Source organism: Acomys minous, assembly GCF_964271855.1.
Source record: "Acomys minous genome assembly, chromosome: 5".
NCBI lineage: Eukaryota > Metazoa > Chordata > Mammalia > Rodentia > Muridae > Acomys > Acomys minous.
In genome coordinates, this window is record NC_140494.1 from 66,763,356 (window position 1) to 66,776,602 (window position 13,247).

Genomic DNA, 13,247 nt, shown 5'->3' on the forward strand with positions numbered 1-13,247 from the left:
ATCAGCATTTCTCTTGCTTCCCTGTGCGAAGGGAAGCTCAGTTTTAGTCACAGTAGCTCCCACAAGTGTCTCCTCAGTGTGTTCCCATTTCCTTAGAAACAGTGTATTTGCTGGGAGAAAAGTGCATTACTGTGCGCTTTCACCGTTCAGCAAATACATGTGTAGAAGCACAGCGCTAGCAGAAACGAACGTTTCTCGAGGTTTTCTAACTCAGTGAACAAGATGCACACTTCTGAGATGCACTTGGGCAACTTTGTCAGAAATGAGTTTTTTGCCTACAGAGACATGCCTATTTGCGCAGTAGTACAGATTCTGAGTATGTAACTGGGCATGAGGAAATCAGCATTTCTCTTGCTTCCCTGTGCGTAGGGAAGCTCAGTTTTAGTCACAGTAGCTCCCACAAGTGTCTCCTCAGTGTGTTCCCATTTCCTTAGAAACAGTGTATTTGCTGGGAGAAAAGTGCATTACTGTGCGCTTTCACAGTTCAGCAAATACATGTGTAGAAGCACAGCGCTAGCAGATATGACCGTTTCTCGACGTTTTCTAACTCAGGGAACAAGTTGCACACTTCTGAGATGCATTTGGGCAACTTTGTCAGAAATGAGTTTTTTGCCTACAGATTCATGCCTATTTGCGCAGTAGTACAGATTCTGAGTATGTAACTGGGCTTGATGAAATCAGCATTTCTCTTGCTTCCCTGTGCGTAGGGAAGCTCAGTTTTAGTCACAGTAGCTCCCACAAGTGTCTCCTCAGTGTGTTCCCATTTCCTTAGAAACAGTGTATTTGCTGGGAGAAAAGTGCATTACTGTGCGCTTTCACCGTTCAGCAAATACATGTGTAGAAGCACAGCGATAGCAGAAACGAACGTTTCTCGACATTTTCTAACTCAGGGAACAAGTTGCACACTTCTGAGATGCTTTTGGGCAACATTGTCAGAAATGAGTTTTTTGCCTACAAAGACATGCCTATTTGCGCAGTAGTACAGATTCTGAGTATGTAACTGGGCTTGATGAAATCAGCATTTCTCTTGCTTCCCTGTGCGTAGGGAAGCTCAGTTTTAGTCACAGTAGCTCCCACAAGTGTCTCCTCAGTGTGTTCCCATTTCCTTAGAAACAGTGTATTTGCTGGGAGAAAAGTGCATTACTGTGCGCTTTCACCGTTCAGCAAATACATGTGTAGAAGCACAGCGTTAGCAGATATGACCGTTTCTCGACGTTTTCTAACCAGGGAATAAGTTGCACACTTCTGAGATGCATTTGGGCAACATTGTCAGAAATGAGTTTTTTGCCTACAGAGACATGCCTATTTGCGCAGTAGTACAGATTCTGAGTATGTAACTTGGCATGAGGAAATCAGCATTTCTCTTGCTTCCCTGTGCGTAGGGAAGCTCAGTTTTAGTCACAGTAGCTCCCACAAGTGTCTCCTCAGTGTGTTCCCATTTCCTTAGAAACAGTGTATTTGCTGGGAGAAAAGTGCATTACGGTGCGCTTTCACCGTTCAGCAAATACATGTGTAGAAGCACAGCATTAGCAGATATGACCGTTTCTCGACGTTTTCTAACTCAGGGAACAAGTTGCACACTTCTGAGATGCATTTGGGCAACTTTGTCAGAAATGAGTTTTTGCCTACAGAGACATGCCTATTTGCTCAGTAGTAGAGATTCTGAGTATGTAACTGGGCTGGATGAAATCAGCATTTCTCTTGCCTCCCTGTGCGATGGGAAGCTCAGTTTTAGTCACAGTAGCTCCCACAAGTGTCTCCTCAGTGTGTTCCCATTTCCCTAGAAACAGTGTATTTGCTGGGAGAAAAGTGCATTACTGTGCGCTTTCACCGTTCAGCAAATACATGTGTAGAAGCACAGCGTTAGCAGATACGACCTTTTCTCCACGTTTTCTAACTCAGGGAACAAGTTGCACACTTCTGAGATGCATTTGGGCAACTTTGTCAGAAATGAGTTTTTTGCCTACAGAGACAAGCCTATTTGCGCAGTAGTACAGATTCTGAGTATGTAACTGGGCTTGATGAAATCAGCATTTCTCTAGCTTCCCTGTGCGTAGGGAAGCTCAGTTTTTGTCACAGTAGCTCCCACAAGTGTCTCCTCAGTGTGTTCCCATTTCCTTAGAAACAGTGTATTTGCTGGGAGAAAAGTGCATTACTGTGTGCTTTCACCGTTCAGCAAATACATGTGTAGAAGCACAGTGCTAGCAGAAACGAACGTTTCTCGACGTTTTCTAACTCAGGGAACAAGTTGCACACTTCTGAGATGCATTTGGGCAACTTTGTCAGAAATGAGTTTTTTGCCTACAGAGACATGCCTATTTGCGCAGTAGTACAGATTCTGAGTATGTAACTGGGCATGAGGAAATCAGCATTTCTCTTGCTTCCCTGTGCGTAGGGAAGCTCAGTTTCAGTCACAGTAGATCCCACAAGTGTCTCCTCAGTGTGTTCCCATTTCCCTAGAAACAGTGTATTTGCTGGGAGAAAAGTGCATTACTGTGCGCTTTCACCGTTCAGCAAATACATGTGTAGAAGCACAGTGTTAGCAGATACGACCGTTTCTCCACGTTTTCTAACTCAGGGAACAAGTTGCACACTTCTGAGATGCATTTGGGCAACATTGTCCGAAATGAGTTTTTTGCCTACAGAGACAAGCCTATTTGCGCAGTAGTACAGATTCTGAGTATGTAACTGGGCTTGATGAAATCAGCATTTCTCTAGCTTCCCTGTGCGTAGGGAAGCTCAGTTTTTGTCACAGTAGCTCCCACAAGTGTCTCCTCAGTGTGTTCCCATTTCCTTAGAAACAGTGTATTTGCTGGGAGAAAAGTGCATTACTGTGCGCTTTCACCGTTCAGCAAATACATGTGTAGAAGCACAGCGCTAGCAGATATGACCGTTTCTCGACGTTTTCTAACTCAGGGAACAAGTTGCACACTTCTGAGATGCATTTGGGCAACTTTGTCAGAAATGAGTTTTTTGCCTACAGAGACATGCCTATTTGCACAGTAGTACAGATTCTTAGTATGTAACTGGGCTGGATGAAATCAGCATTTCTCTTGCTTCCCTGTGCGTTGGGAAGCTCAGTTTTAGTCACAGTAGCTCCCACAAGTGTCTCCTCAGTGTGTTCCCATTTCCTTAGAAACAGTGTATTTGCTGGGAGAAAAGTGCATTACTGTGTGCTTTCACCGTTCAGCAAATACATGTGTAGAAGCACAGCGCTAGCAGAAACGACCGTTTCTTGACGTTTTCTAACTCAGGGAACAAGTTGCACACTTCTGAGATGCATTTGGGCAACTTTGTCAGAAATGAGTTTTTTGCCTACAGAGACATGCCTATTTGCGCAGTAGTACAGATTCTGAGTATGTAACTTGGCATGAGGAAATCAGCATTTCTCTTGCTTCCCTGTGCGTAGGGAAGCTCAGTTTTAGTCACAGTAGCTCCCACAAGTGTCTCCTCAGTGTGTTCCCATTTCCTTAGAAACAGTGTATTTGCTGGGAGAAAAGTGCATTACGGTGCGCTTTCTCCGTTCAGCAAATACAAGTGTAGAAGCACAGCATTAGCAGATATGACCGTTTCTCGACGTTTTCTAACTCAGGGAACAAGTTGCACACTTCTGAGATGCATTTGGGCAACTTTGTCAGTAATGAGTTTTTGCCTACAGAGACATGCCTATTTGCTCAGTAGTAGAGATTCTGAGTATGTAACTGGGCTGGATTAAATCAGCATTTCTCTTGCCTCCCTGTGCGTTGGGAAGCTCAGTTTTAGTCACAGTAGCTCCCACAAGTGTCTCCTCAGTGTGTTCCCATTTCCCTAGAAACAGTGTATTTGCTGGGAGAAAGGTGCATTACTGTGCGCTTTCACCGTTCAGCAAATACATGTGTAGAAGCACAGCGTTAGCAGATACGACCTTTTCTCCACGTTTTCTAACTCAGGGAACAAGTTGCACACTTCTGAGATGCATTTGGGCAACATTGTCCGAAATGAGTTTTTTGCCTACGGAGACAAGCCTATTTGCGCAGTAGTACAGATTCTGAGTATGTAACTGGGCTTGATGAAATCAGCATTTCTCTAGCTTCCCTGTGCGTAGGGAAGCTCAGTTTTTGTCACAGTAGCTCCCACAAGTGTCTCCTCAGTGTGTTCCCATTTCCTTAGAAACAGTGTATTTGCTGGGAGAAAAGTGCATTACTGTGCGCTTTCACCGTTCAGCAAATACATGTGTAGAAGCACAGCGCTAGCAGAAACGACCGTTTCTCGACGTTTTCTAACTCAGGGAACAAGTTGCACACTTCTGAGATGCATTTGGGCAGCTTTGTCAGAAATGAGTTTTTTGCCTACAGAGACATGCCTATTTGCGCAGTAGTACAGATTCTGAGTATGTAACTGGGCTTGATGAAATCAGCATTTCTCTTGCTTCCCTGTACGTAGGGAAGCTCAGTTTTAGTCACAGTAGCTCCCACAAGTGTCTCCTCAGTGTGTTCCCATTTCCTTAGAAACAGTGTATTTGCTGGGAGAAAAGTGCATTACTGTGCGCTTTCACCGTTCAGCAAATACATGTGTAGAAGCACAGCGCTAGCAGATATGACCGTTTCTCGACGTTTTCTAACTCAGGGAACAAGTTGCACACTTCTGAGATGCATTTGGGCAACTTTGTCAGAAATGAGTTTTTTGCCTACAGAGACATGCCTATTTGCGCAGTAGTACAGATTCTGAGTATGTAACTGGGCTTGATGAAATCAGCATTTCTCTTGCTTCCCTGTGCGTAGGGAAGCTCAGTTTTAGTCACAGTAGCTCCCACAAGTGTCTCCTCAGTGTGTTCCCATTTCCTAAGAAACAGTGTATTTGCTGGGAGAAAAGTGCATTACTGTGCGCTTTCACCGTTCAGCAAATACATGTGTAGAAGCACAGCGCTAGCAGAAACCACCGTTTCTCGACGTTTTCTAACTCAGGGAACAAGTTGCACACTTCTGAGATGCATTTGGGCAACTTTGTCAGAAATGAGTTTTTTGCCTACAGAGACATGCCTATTTGCGCAGTAGTACAGATTCTGAGTATGTAACTGGGCTTGATGAAATCAGCATTTCTCTTGCTTCCCTGTGCGTAGGGAAGCTCAGTTTTAGTCACAGTAGCTCCCACAAGTGTCTCTTCAGTGTGTTCCCATTTCCTTAGAAACAGTGTATTTGCTGGGAGAAAAGTGCATTACTGTGCGCTTTCACTGTTCAGCAAATACATGTGTAGAAGCACAGCGCTAGCAGAAAAGACCGTTTCTCGACGTTTTCTAACTCAGGGAACAAGTTGCACACTTCTGAGATGCTTTTGGGCAACATTGTCAGAAATGAGTTTTTTGCCCCCAAAGACATGCCTATTTGCGCAGTAGTACAGATTCTGAGTATGTAACTGGGCTTGATGAAACCAGCATTTCTCTAGCTTCCCTGTGCGTAGGGAAGCTCAGTTTTAGTCACAGTAGCTCCCACAAGTGTCTCCTCAGTGTGTTCCCATTTCCTTAGAAACAGTGTATTTGCTGGGAGAAAAGTGCATTACTGTGCGCTTTCACCGTTCAGCAAATACATGTGTAGAAGCACCGCGCTAGCAGAAACGAACGTTTCTCGACGTTTTCTAACTCAGGGAACAAGTTGCACACTTCTGAGATGCATTTGGGCAACTTTGTCAGAAATGAGTTTTTTGCCTACAGAGACATGCCTATTTGCGCAGTAGTACAGATTCTGAGTATGTAACTGGGCTTGATGAAATCAGCATTTCTCTTGCTTCCCTGTGCGTAGGGAAGCTCAGTTTTAGTCACAGTAGCTCCCACAAGTGTCTCCTCAGTGTGTTCCCATTTCCTTAGAAACAGTGTATTTGCTGGGAGAAAAGTGCATTACTGTGCGCTTTCACTGTTCAGCAAATACATGTGTAGAAGCACAGCGCTAGCAGAAAAGACCGTTTCTCGACGTTTTCTAACTCAGGGAACAAGTTGCACACTTCTGAGATGCATTTGGGCAACATTGTCAGAAATGAGTTTTTTGCCTACAAAGACATGCCTATTTGCGCAGTAGTACAGATTCTGAGTATGTAACTGGGCTTGATGAAACCAGCATTTCTCTAGCTTCCCTGTGCGTAGGGAAGCTCAGTTTTAGTCACAGTAGCTCTCACAAGTGTCTCCTCAGTGTGTTCCCATTTCCTTAGAAACAGTGTATTTGCTGGGAGAAAAGTGCATTACTGTGCGCTTTCACCGTTCAGCAAATACATGTGTAGAAGCACAGCGCTAGCAGAAACCACCGTTTCTCGACGTTTTCTAACTCAGGGAACAAGTTGCACACTTCTGAGATGCATTTGGGCAGCTTTGTCAGAAATGAGTTTTTTGCCTACAGAGACATGCCTATTTGCGCAGTAGTACAGATTCTGAGTATGTAACTGGGCTTGATGAAATCAGCATTTCTCTTGCTTCCCTGTGCGTAGGGAAGCTCAGTTTTAGTCACAGTAGCTCCCACAAGTGTCTCCTCAGTGTGTTCCCATTTCCTTAGAAACCGTGTATTTGCTGGGAGAAAAGTGCATTACTGTGCGCTTTCACCGTTCAGCAAATACATGTGTAGAAGCACAGCGCTAGCAGAAAAGACCGTTTCTCGACGTTTTCTAACTCAGGGAACAAGTGGCACACTTCTGAGATGCATTTGGGCAACATTGTCAGAAATGAGTTTTTTGCCTACAAAGACATGCCTATTTGCGCAGTAGTACAGATTCTGAGTATGTAACTGGGCTTGATGAAACCAGCATTTCTCTTGCTTCCCTGTGCGTAGGGAAGCTCAGTTTTAGTCACAGTAGCTCCCACAAGTGTCTCCTCAGTGTGTTCTCATTTCCTTAGAAACAGTGTATTTGCTGGGACAAAAGTGCATTACTGTGTGCTTTCACCGTTCAGCAAATACATGTGTAGAAGTACAGCGTTAGCAGATATGACCGTTTCTCGACGTTTTCTAACTCAGGGAACAAGTTGCACACTTCTGAGATGCATTTGGACAACTTTGTCAGAAATGAGTTTTTTTGCCTACAGAGACATGCCTATTTGCGCAGTACTACAGATTCTGAGTATGTAACTGGGCTTGATGAAATCAGCATTTCTCTTGCTTCCCTGTGCGTAGGGAAGCTCAGTTTTAGTCCCAGTAGCTCCCACAAGTGTCTCCTCAGTGTGTTCTCATTTCCTTAGAAACACTGTATTTGCTGGGAGAAAAGTGCATTACTGTGCGCTTTCACCGTTCAGCAAATACATGTGTAGAAGCACAGCGTTAGCAGAAACGACCGTTTCTCGACGTTTTCTAACTCAGGGAACAAGTTGCACACTTCTGAGATGCATTTGGGCAACTTTGTCAGAAATGAGTTTTTTGCCTACAGAGACATGCCTATTTGCGCAGTAGTACAGATTGTGAGTAGCTAACTGGGCTTGATGAAGTCAGCATTCTCTTGCTTCCCTGTGCGTAGGGAAGCTCAGTTTTAGTCACAGTAGCTCCCACAAGTGTCTCCTCAGTGTGTTCCCAGTTCCTTAGAAACAGTATGTTTGCTGGGGGAAAAGTGCATTACTGTGCGCTTTCACCGTTCAGCAAATACATGTGTAGAAGCACAGCGCTAGCAGAAACGACCGTTTCTCGACGTTTTCTAACTCAGGGAACAAGTTGCACACTTCTGAGATGCATTTGGGCAACTTTGTCAGAAATGAGTTTTTTGCCTACAGAGACATGCCTATTTGCGCAGTAGTACAGATACTGAGTATGTAACTGTGCTGGATGAAATCAGCATTTCTCTTGCTTCCCTGTGCATAGGGAAGCTCAATTTTAGTCACTGTAGCTCCCACAAGTGTCTCCTCAGTGTGTTCCCATTTCCTTAGAAACAGTGTATTTGCTGGGAGAAAAGTGCATTACTGTGCGCTTTCACCGTTCAGCAAATACATGTGTAGAAGCACAGCGCTAGCAGAAACCACCGTTTCTCGACGTTTTCTAACTCAGGGAACAAGTTGCACACTTCTGAGATGCATTTGGGCAACTTTGTCAGAAATGAGTTTTTTGCCTACAGAGACATGCCTATTTGCGCAGTAGTACAGATTCTGAGTATGTAACTGGGCTTGATGAAATCAGCATTTCTCTTGCTTCCCTGTGCGTAGGGAAGCTCAGTTTTAGTCACAGTAGCTCCCACAAGTGTCTCCTCAGTGTGTTCCCATTTCCTTAGAAACAGTGTATTTGCTGGGAGAAAAGTGCATTACTGTGCGCTTTCACCGTTCAGCAAATACATGTGTAGAAGCACAGCGCTAGCAGAAAAGACCGTTTCTCGACGTTTTCTAACTCAGGGAACAAGTTGCACACTTCTGAGATGCATTTGGGCAACATTGTCAGAAATGAGTTTTTTGCCTACAAAGACATGCCTATTTGCGCAGTAGTACAGATTCTGAGTATGTAACTGGGCTTGATGAAACCAGCATTTCTCTTGCTTCCCTGTGCGTAGGGAAGCTCAGTTTTAGTCACTGTAGCTCCCACAAGTGTCTCCTCAGTGTGTTCCCATTTCCTTAGAAACAGTGTATTTGCTGGGAGAAAAGTGCATCACTGTGCGCTTTCACCGTTCAGCAAATACATGTGTAGAAGCACAGCGCTAGCAGAAACGACCGTTTCTCGACGTTTTCTAACTCAGGGAACAAGTGGCACACTTCTGAGATGCATTTGGGTAACTTTCTCAAAAATGAGTTTTTTGCCTACAGAGACATGCCTATTTGCGCAGTAGTACAGATTCTGAGTATGTAACTGGGCTTGATGAAATCAGCACTTCTCTTGCTTCCCTGTCTCTTCAGTGTGTTCCCATTTCCTTAAAAACAGTGTATTTGCTGGGAGAAAAGTGCATTACTGTGCGCTTTCACCGTTCAGCAAATACATGTGTAGAAGCACAGCGCTAGCAGAAACGAACGTTTCTCGACGTTTTCTAACTCAGGGACCACGTTGCACACTTCTGAGATGCATTTGGGCAACTTTGTCAAAAATAAGTTTTTTGCCTACAGATTCATGCCTATTTGCGCAGTAGTACAGATTCTGAGTATGTAACTGGGCTACATGAAATCAGCATTTCTCTTGCTTCCCTGTGCAAAGGGAAGCTCAGTTTTAGTCACAGTAGCTCCCACAAGTGTCTCCTCAGTGTGTTCCCATTTCCTTAGAAACAGTGTATTTGCTGGGAGAAAAGTGCATTACTGTGCGCTTTCACCGTTCAGCAAATACATGTGTAGAAGCACAGTGCTAGCAGAAACGAACGTTTCTTGACGTTTTCTAACTCAGGGAACAAGTTGCACACTTCTGAGATGCATTTGGGCAACTTTGTCAGAAATGAGTTTTTTGCCTACAGAGACATGCCTATTTGCGCAGTAGTACAGATTCTGAGTATGTAACTGCGCTTGATGAAATCAGCATTTCTCTTGCTTCCCTGTGCGTAGGGAAGCTCAGTTTTAGTCACAGTAGCTCCCACAAGTGTCTCCTCAGTGTGTTCCCATTTCCTTAGAAACAGTGTATTTGCTGGGAGAAAAGTGCATTACTGTGCGCTTTCACCGTTCAGCAAATACATGTGTAGAAGCACAGCGCTAGCAGAAACGAACGTTTCTCGACGTTTTCTAACTCAGGGAACAAGTTGCACACTTCTGAGATGCATTTGGGCAACATTGTCAGAAATGAGTTTTTTGCCTACAGAGACATGCCTATTTGCGCAGTAGTACAGATTCTGAGTATGTAACTGGGCTTGATGAAATCAGCATTTCTCTTGCTTCCCTGTGCGTAGGGAAGCTCAGTTTTAGTCACAGTAGCTCCCACAAGTGTCTCCTCAGTGTGTTCCCATTTCCTTAGAAACAGTGTATTTGCTGGGAGAAAAGTGCATTACTGTGCGTTTTCACCGTTCAGCAAATACATGTGTAGAAGCACAGCGCTAGCAGAAACGAACGTTTCTCGACGTTTTCTAACTCAGGGAACAAGTTGCACACTTCTGAGATGCATTTGGGCAACATTGTCAGAAATGAGTTTTTTGCCTACAGAGACATGCCTATTTGCGCAGTAGTACACATTCTGAGTATGTAACTGGGCTTGATGAAATCAGCATTTCTCTTGCTTCCCTGTGCGTAGGGAAGCTCAGTTTTAGTCACAGTAGCTCCCACAAGTGTCTCCTCAGTGAGTCCCCATTTCCTTAGAAACAGTGTATTTGCTGGGAGAAAAGTGCATTACTGTGCGCTTTCACCGTTCAGCAAATACATGTGTAGAAGCACAGCGCTAGCAGAAACGAACGTTTCTCGACGTTTTCTAACTGAGGGACCACGTTGCACACTTCTGAGATGCATTTTGGAAACTTTGTCAGAAATGAGTTTTTTGCCTACAGAGACATGCCTATTTGCGGAGTAGTACAGATTCTGAGTATGTAACTGGGCATTAGGAAATCAGCATTTCTCTTGCTTCCCTGTGCGTAGGGAAGCTCAGTTTTAGTCACAGTAGCTCCCACAAGTGTCTCCTCAGTGTGTTCCCATTTCCTTAGAAACAGTGTATTTGCTGGGAGAAAAGTGCATTACTGTGCGCTTTCACCGTTCGGCAGATACATGTGTAGAAGCACAGCGCTAGCAGAAACGACCGTTTCTCGACGTTTTCTAACTCAGGGAACAAGTTGCACACTTCTGAGATGCTTTTGGGCAACATTGTCAGAAATGAGTTTTTTGCCTACAAAGACATGCCTATTTGCGCAGTAGTACAGATTCTGAGTATGTAACTGGGCTTGATGAAATCAGCATTTCTCTTGCTTCCCTGTGCGTAGGGAAGCTCAGTTTTAGTCACAGTAGCTCCCACAAGTGTCTCCTCAGTGTGTTCCCATTTCCTTAGAAACAGTGTATTTGCTGGGAGAAAAGTGCATTACGGTGCGCATTCACCGTTCAGCAAATACATGTGTAGAAGCACAGCATTAGCAGATATGACTGTTTCTCGACGTTTTCTAACTCAGGGAACAAGTTGCACACTTCTGAGATGCATTTGGGCAACTTTGTCAGAAATGAGTTTTTTGCCTACAGAGACATGCCTATTTGCTCAGTAGTAGAGATTCTAAGTATGTAACTGGGCTGGATGAAATCAGCATTTCTCTTGCTTCCCTGTGCGTTGGGAAGCTCAGTTTTAGTCACAGTAGCTCCCACAAGTGTCTCCTCAGTGTGTTCCCATTTCCTTAGAAACAGTGTATTTGCTAGGAGAAAAGTGCATTACTGTGCGCTTTCACCGTTCAGCAAATACATGTGTACAAGCACAGCGTTAGCAGATACGACCGTTTCTCGACGTTTTCTAACTCAGGGAACAAGTTGCACACTTCTGAGATGCATTTGGGCAACATTGTCCGAAATGAGTTTTTTGCCTACAGAGACAAGCCTATTTGCGCAGTAGTACAGATTCTGAGTATGTAACTGGGCTTGATGAAATCAGCATTTCTCTAGCTTCCCTGTGCGTAGGGAAGCTCAGTTTTAGTCACAGTAGCTCCCACAAGTGTCTTCTCAGTGTGTTCCCATTTCCTTAGAAACAGTGTATTTGCTGGGAGAATAGTGCATTACTGTGCGCTTTCACCGTTCAGCAAATACATGTGTAGAAGCACAGCGCTAGCAGATATGACCGTTTCTCGACGTTTTCTAACTCAGGGAACAAGTGGCACACTTCTGAGATGCATTTGGGCAACTTTGTCAGAAATGAGTTTTTTGCCTACAGAGACATGCCTATTTGCACAGTAGTACAGATTCGTAGTATGTAACTGGGCTGGATGAAATCAGCATTTCTCTTGCTTCCCTGTGCGTTGGGAAGCTCAGTTTTAGTCACAGTAGCTCCCACAAGTGTCTCCTCAGTGTGTTCCCATTTCCTTAGAAACAGTGTATTTGCTGGGAGAAAAGTGCATTACTGTGTGCTTTCACCGTTCAGCAAATACATGTGTAGAAGCACAGCGCTAGCAGAAACGAACGTTTCTCGACGTTTTCTAACTCAGGGAACAAGTTGCACACTTCTGAGATGCATTTGGGCAAAATTGTCCGAAATGAGTTTTTTGCCTACAGAGACAAGCCTATTTGCGCAGTAGTACAGATTCTGAGTATGTAACTGGGCTTGATGAAATCAGCATTTCTCTAGCTTCCCTGTGCGTAGGGAAGCTCAGTTTTAGTCACAGTAGCTCCCACAAGTGTCTTCTCAGTGTGTTCCCATTTCCTTAGAAACAGTGTATTTGCTGGGAGAATAGTGCATTACTGTGCGCTTTCACCGTTCAGCAAATACATGTGTAGAAGCACAGCGCTAGCAGATATGACCGTTTCTCGACGTTTTCTAACTCAGGGAACAAGTGGCACACTTCTGAGATGCATTTGGGCAACTTTGTCAGAAATGAGTTTTTTGCCTACAGAGACATGCCTATTTGCACAGTAGTACAGATTCGTAGTATGTAACTGGGCTGGATGAAATCAGCATTTCTCTTGCTTCCCTGTGCGTTGGGAAGCTCAGTTTTAGTCACAGTAGCTCCCACAAGTGTCTCCTCAGTGTGTTCCCATTTCCTTAGAAACAGTGTATTTGCTGGGAGAATAGTGCATTACTGTGTGCTTTCACCGTTCAGCAAATACATGTGTAGAAGCACAGCGCTAGCAGAAACGAACGTTTCTCGACGTTTTCTAACTCAGGGAAAAAGTTGCACACTTCTGAGATGCATTTGGGCAACTTTGTCAGTAATGAGTTTTTTTCCTACAGATTCATGCCTATTTGCGCAGTAGTACAGATTCTGAGTATGTAACTGGGCTTGATGAAATCAGCATTTCTCTTGCTTCCCTGTGCATAGGGAAGCTCAGTTTTAGTCACAGTAGCTCCCACAAGTGTCTCCTCAGTGTGTTCCCATTTCCTTAGAAACAGTGTATTTGCTGGGAGAAAAGTGCATTACTGTGCGCTTTCACCGTTCAGCAAATACATGTGTAGAAGCACAGCGTTAGGAGATATGACCGTTTCTCGACGTTTTCTAACTCAGGGAACAAGTTGCACACTTCTGAGATGCATTTGGGCAACTTTGTCAGAAATGAGTTTTTTGCCTACAGAGACATGCCTATTTGCGCAGTAGTACAGATTCTGAGTATGTTACTGGGCTTGATGAAATCAGCATTTCTCTTGCTTCCCTGTGCGTAGGGAAGCTCAGTTTTAGTCACAGTAGCTCCCACAAGTGTCTCCTCAGTGTGTTCCCATTTCCTTAGAAACAGTGTATTTGCT